Source organism: Micropterus dolomieu, linkage group LG20 (genome assembly GCF_021292245.1).
Source record: "Micropterus dolomieu isolate WLL.071019.BEF.003 ecotype Adirondacks linkage group LG20, ASM2129224v1, whole genome shotgun sequence".
Lineage (NCBI taxonomy): Eukaryota > Metazoa > Chordata > Actinopteri > Centrarchiformes > Centrarchidae > Micropterus > Micropterus dolomieu.
The window spans coordinates 30,352,144-30,358,372 of NC_060169.1; the positions used below are offsets into that span (position 1 = coordinate 30,352,144).

Genomic DNA, 6,229 nt, shown 5'->3' on the forward strand with positions numbered 1-6,229 from the left:
AGCAGAAGGTGTAAGTGTGTGAATACACTGTTAAGCAAAGCTTCCTGGATATGAATACAGGGCTCAGTCAGTCTTTGGATACATGCCAAACGATGCTGTTGGCTAGTTTCAGTAACTACAGAAGATGGCTTAATGTAGTGACACCATTTATCTCTAATCACAGTCTGAACCAATCTTCTTATCTGGATGGAAACGTTTTGAGCACTGGACTTAAAGACTCAACTCAATACTATCAATTTTTTTTATCACAGAGTTTTTGTTTTAAACTGTGGTTTTAACAAACTAGGGGGTGGAGCTTTTAATGAGCCTGGACTGAAGAGTCTTCGAATGGGCCGCCTGGTCCTCATCGTGGAACCCGGCATATCAACCACCTGCCGGACCAGGCCCTGGTCAACCCCGCCTAGAGCTGCTTCATCAAGAACCAAGTGCTGGCTCGCTTCTGCGGCTTTGGAGGGGTCAATCTGCCAGCACAGTTGTATATTTCTGTATGTTTTTTCACTGGACTTGATTTCACTGGAGTCATTCACAAGAGAGCTCACAAGGCAATGCTAACTTGTTTCGCAGTGTCTGCGTAGCATGGTATATAACCATGAAAGGAATTTATGTGATTAAATGTACAATAGTGCTGAATCTTTTTCCAAAGCCTGGAATAGAATTTTACTTTGTAAAATTTCCAAAATTTTACAAAGTAACTTCATAGTGGAAATCTGTGGATGCTGCTACTGAAACGCAACTTTATAACAAAATCAGGTCAAGCTGTAAACAAATCCCTGGTTAAACCATAGGGTTAAACTTGTGATATACCTATACTCAACTATTTACAAGTGACAATCAAGGTGAATAATACAGCATTAACACCATCATAAAACTGTACGTTGCACTGAGAACTTAAATTGATTGTATCATCTGTATTCAACATATAAATTCATGACTTTCCCTTTTGCATTGATGGAATTTGCCTTTGAACCCTACCTCAGTAGTAATAGATCTTAACTCAGTGTCTCTAGCTTTTCTCTACTCAAGCTTTCTGGAGGTTTTAACGCATCACAGTCACAGTCTTACCTCACTACTTTAAATGTGTTCATGTGGCCTCCTGGAATAATAAATATTTGTTAAAAAATAAATTATGTTCTTTGCAAATATTGATTCATTGCATTCATACTTTTTTTTTGTATTTGAATACAGATCAGTACATTGGACCACAAAGTTTCTGTGAACCTAGCGTAGACCTCTTGTCCTCTAAAAGAAGAACCGAAGACCGCCTTTGTCCTCTAGATGGGCAACTGGAATCATTTCCTCATCTTCTAGGTGATGTTGATGTTGAAATGTAAAATAAGTCTAATACAGATGTTTCATTAGTTGCAGCAATATGTTGAATACTGAGGGATCCTGGTATTTTAGTTCCTCTCTTGTTGATTGTTTTGGGGAAAATCCAGAATCATGCCATCATGTTGGCAAATTTTGGACAGGTATTTTCCCCCTTAGATATTGAAATAATTGCAAACTTGAGTCATCCTGAACTTAAACACTGATACATATACAGTACTTATTGATAAGAGGTACTTTTATAGTGCGTGGAGGGAACTGATAATACAGCTGAACATTTTAGAGGTACGGTATGCAGGTCTTGTATTCAACTGATAAAAGGGGTGATAATAATAATGTTACAGGCCCCAGGCACAGGGAATGTGGGCAAATAAAACCTGTGAAACAGGAGAAATGATAAACACAGGAAACTTGCTTCCGTTGGTCTTGACAGTCTTGCCACAATTGATTTAATAAATACAGTCATTTAAGTCAATCAATAAGGTCTCCTCTGCACATCACTCATTTTCAATTAAGTTACTAAATTACATAAGGTTAACAACATCAAAAAACAGCTTCATACACAAAAATGACAAATAATCCTCCTAGTCATTATACCTCATTCACCAGAAGGGAATGTGAACCTCCAACATATTAACATGGAATATATATTTTTTATATTAACAGGATAAATAAACCGTTTATCACAGTAGTTCTGTACACAGAACCATTGACAATTTAACAACCGTTAATAACGTTCCAGGCAAGATAGTGACATTTTCAGCATTTAATTGATATGGATGAATTCTAACCAACACGAAACATATTTTTATAAACAAATACAATTAAAACACCTTAAATGTAAAACAAAGAAAATGCCCAGGAGCTGTAAACATTAAAGAGGTGGTATTATGCTTTTTGGCTTTTTCCCTCTCCTTTGAGTTATATACCTTTTTTTGTGCATGTACTAGGTTTGCAAAGTGAAAAAGCCCAAAGTCCAGCCCAAAGGGAGTTCCCATCTCCCACAGAAAACTCTGCTCTGAACTGCCTGAAAACAGCTCGTTTGTAGTCCAGCCGCTTCCCTTCCATCCCTGTGATGTCACAGGGATGAAAGCAAAATGAGCGGCTAGTCGACACGCCCTCAAAAAGAAAAACACTGAGCTGCAGCACACACCTCCTCTCCCTTCCAAACACTAGCTACCCTCCAGGCAGTCAATGGACTTAAAGTTACTGTGATGTAGAGACAGAGCTCAGTTAAAACTTTATGGATAAAAGATACTTTTGTTACAGATTAATAACTCACCAATCTCAAACTCTTGCTCCAGTCTATGTTGCCAAGCTGGTCGGCAACATGTAGCCTACAGCTAAAAAGAAGCTGTTTATGCGCTTCTCGCTGACCCGCCCTTCTCTGCTTCTGATTGGCTAGTAGTCCTTAACTAGGAACTGCACATGTGCAACTCCTAACTAAGATCATTTAGAGACAAGATGTATCACTCCATAGCTAAAACAAAGCGTTCAACACGTGCGAAAAGAGGAGCTACAGCAATGTGCAGTATGGAAAAAACTTATAATCAAACTACACAGTGAATACCTAAAACAACTTAAAGGGGCTATATGTAAGTTTTTGATTTTAATAAATCAAATTTTCATTGTCTTATTGTCAATGGGCTCAAAACTCACTTAGAAATGAAGCACACGCCTGTTTTCTCCGTTGCTTGCATCAGACACTATTCTGCTTTTGTGAGGTCTCTGGGTCGGATTCAGCTCAGTGCGCGCTCCTGAGCCTCTCTCTGACTACAGCGACAACACGGCAGCTCATGACATGCAGTCCACTAACACCATAAAACAACCGGCTCACAGTACCTGTAAACCAGGAGAAATGAATAACACACGAAATTTGCTGCCGTTGGTCTTGCTGGTCTTGCCAGAATGGCAAAATTAGGACAGCTACGTCATCAAAACAGTCCCCAACCGCTGCATTTAACATTTGGGCTACGTTGTTAACCTGTGAATGGTGATATGAAATGTTAGTGTAATTAAAAAATCCTACATGTTAACCGAAGTCACGCAGAACTCGCACGTTAAAGACTTACAACAAACATGCTGTAGTCAGGGAGTTTTCTCCTGTCAGGGCAAGGAGACTTCTCTGGTTAGTGTGGTTCATAGTACATCTGTGGTCCAATGCTTGCTACTATTTGTATGAAAGAAGACTCATACAAAATACCAACAAATAAATGTACTGCACACAGTTGCAAATAAAACGTATATTAAATTTTATTTAACCACATTTTTTGTGAATCACTGTTTACAAAGAGGAACATATAAGAATAAGAATTGCTTTTTAAAAATTACATTTCTTTCCCCCAGGAGGCAAAGAAATTAATATTTTTAATGTATTAAGGTACAGTTTGTCCCTTCAAGTGACATTCATTATGAAAGCTTTTAAAAAATTCTTCTTTGCTTGTCATGCATTAATTCTACTGCTTATAATCAATAAAACTGATTATGTGTCTGTTGTATAAGTGAGATATGCGAGTAATAACATCAGTTTTACTGAAGAATAGCCTTTGTTGTTTATCTGCAGTAATTAATGTCATGGCAGCGTATAGCTCAGACTTTACTGTGAGACGCTACTCAGAATTTCCCACTGCTGTCAACAGGGCTGAAGGGTTTTGCAGAGTCTGCCATGAAAGCCTCAATCTCCTCCACGGTGCGTGGGACGCAGGTCAGCAGCTCTACACCATCCGCTGTCACTGCAATGTCATCTTCAATGCGAACCTGCACAGTAGTGACAGCAGTCAGTCAAACACAGAACAATCAAAGCCGGAGACTTTCAAAGGCAAACCTCAGTCACTGAAAAATGTACATTCACAAAGTTTTAAAGACCATTTAGTCAAGTGTGAATGTACCACAATACTTACTATTTTTGTGTAATTTCATAATATTGATTCTTATCATAATTTATGGTAACTCGTCAACCTAATGATCAGACACAGAAAGTCCAACAGGGAAAGATATATGAGTGGTTAGACAGCGGCACTGGTTTATTTCCATTTTATCTAAACTAAAAGTGAATGTTAAAATGATCAGCAATGAAGTTGGTGATTTAAGATTGCATGGATTTTCATTAAATAAGATTGATCACCATTTTGACTCCGACATAAAAATCTTCAAAAAGGCCAAATTCCCATGCCAATTCTTGTCCGTTTTTACAGATGGGATGTGCACGGCCCAGGACCAGAAGGCTCTGCAATGGGTGATTAAAACTGCTCAGAAGATCATTGGTACCCATCTCCTGAGCATCAGTGATATCGGTGAGGTGCCTACGCAGAGCCCAAATGATACTAAAGGACAGTACCCACCCAGCCACAGCGTGTTCACCCTGCTGCCTTCTGGGAAGAGCTATAGAAGTTTCTGCTGCCACACCTCCAGACTGCAGAGCAGCTTTTGCCCCCCAAGCTATCAGACTCTTAAACTCTAATTCATTCTCACTGCTCCATTGATCATTGAATATTGTTTATTTCTGTTTACCATTTTTATGATTGCTTCTGTACTAATGTATATTGTCTGCTATGTAGCAGAAAGGAGTTACAAAGCTCAATTTCATTATATAATCTGTTATATTCACATTGTTGGATTATTTGACATTGCATTAAGTGACATTACTTTTAGCACCACAGTAGCACATTTATGAAACTATATTCAAAAACTATGAAAAGAAAAGTTTTCTTAATCCTGTGGAAAATTAGATTCATTTCTATTACAGCTCCTGAGAATCTCAATTCAACAAACATAACCAAATAAAACTGTAGACTGACCCCTCCAAAGCCGCGGAAGCGAGCCAGCACTTGGTTGTTGATGAAACAGCTCTGGGCGGGTTTGGCCAGGGCCTGGTCCAGCAGGTGGTTGATGAAATATATGCCGGGCTCCACGGTGAGAACCATCCTCTCCTGCACCAGGCGGCCCATTCGAAGACTCTTCAGTCCAGGCTCATCAACACGCTCCACCCCCTGGACAACAGTAGTTTGTTAAAACCACCGCTTAAAAAAATACTAACTTTGTGCTAACATTTTTTGAAAATAGCACTGAACTAGTATTTCTTTTTATTTTGGATGAAAATATAGTAGTAGGATAACTGTAGCCCAGACTAAATGGAGGCATCGCTACAATAAACCCTAATTAGATTAGATTTAATGCATTTTTCAAGTGTTAAATATAATTTATTTTTCTCTGGCAGCATAAAACAAAGAATTTACTTTGGCTGGGTTTCAGCTGAATCTTTAAGTCCAGTGCTCAAAATGTTTCCACCCACATAAGAAGATTGGTTCAGAGTGTGATTAGAGATCTGGCAAGTGGTCACTACATTAAGCCATCTTCTGTAGTTACTGAAACTAGCCAACAGCATCGTTTGGCATGTATCCAAAGACTGACTGAGCCCTGTATTCATATCCAGGAAGCTTTGCTTAACAGTGTATTCACACACTTACACCTTCTGCTGGTGAAGACTCAGCAGTTCCACTGGAGCTACTGTGGGTAAACTGTCTTCTGTATTTAGTTGTCAGAAGAGCATAACTGTACAAACTGCTCCACCACAACCTGAAACCATCTGTGTTGAGACAACATTTCACCTTCCTCTCTCTACTGCACTCATCCTGAACTTTGATTCTCTTTTTGCTCAGCTCTCACTTCTGCACTTCTCTCTATTATTGATGACACATGAATATTGGAGGAACAGGGTTGTGTTTTCTTCTTCTTCCTCTGTCTTTGAACTTTGACCGATACAACACTACCAACTGGTTGGTTGTGATGTGGGCAAATTTAAGTTCTGTTCTCACTTCAGGGTATCCTCCCACATCGTGAACGTCGATGCCCAGCAGGTGTCCCAGGCCGTGGGGCATGAAGACGGAGCCCAGGTGGACCTTCA

General features: G+C 39.4%; 1 pseudogene; it reads left to right on the forward strand.

Moving 5' to 3' along the window:
* LOC123958586 overlaps positions 1-6,229 on the forward strand; it is a 42,303-nt pseudogene that overhangs the window by 27,665 nt on the left and 8,409 nt on the right.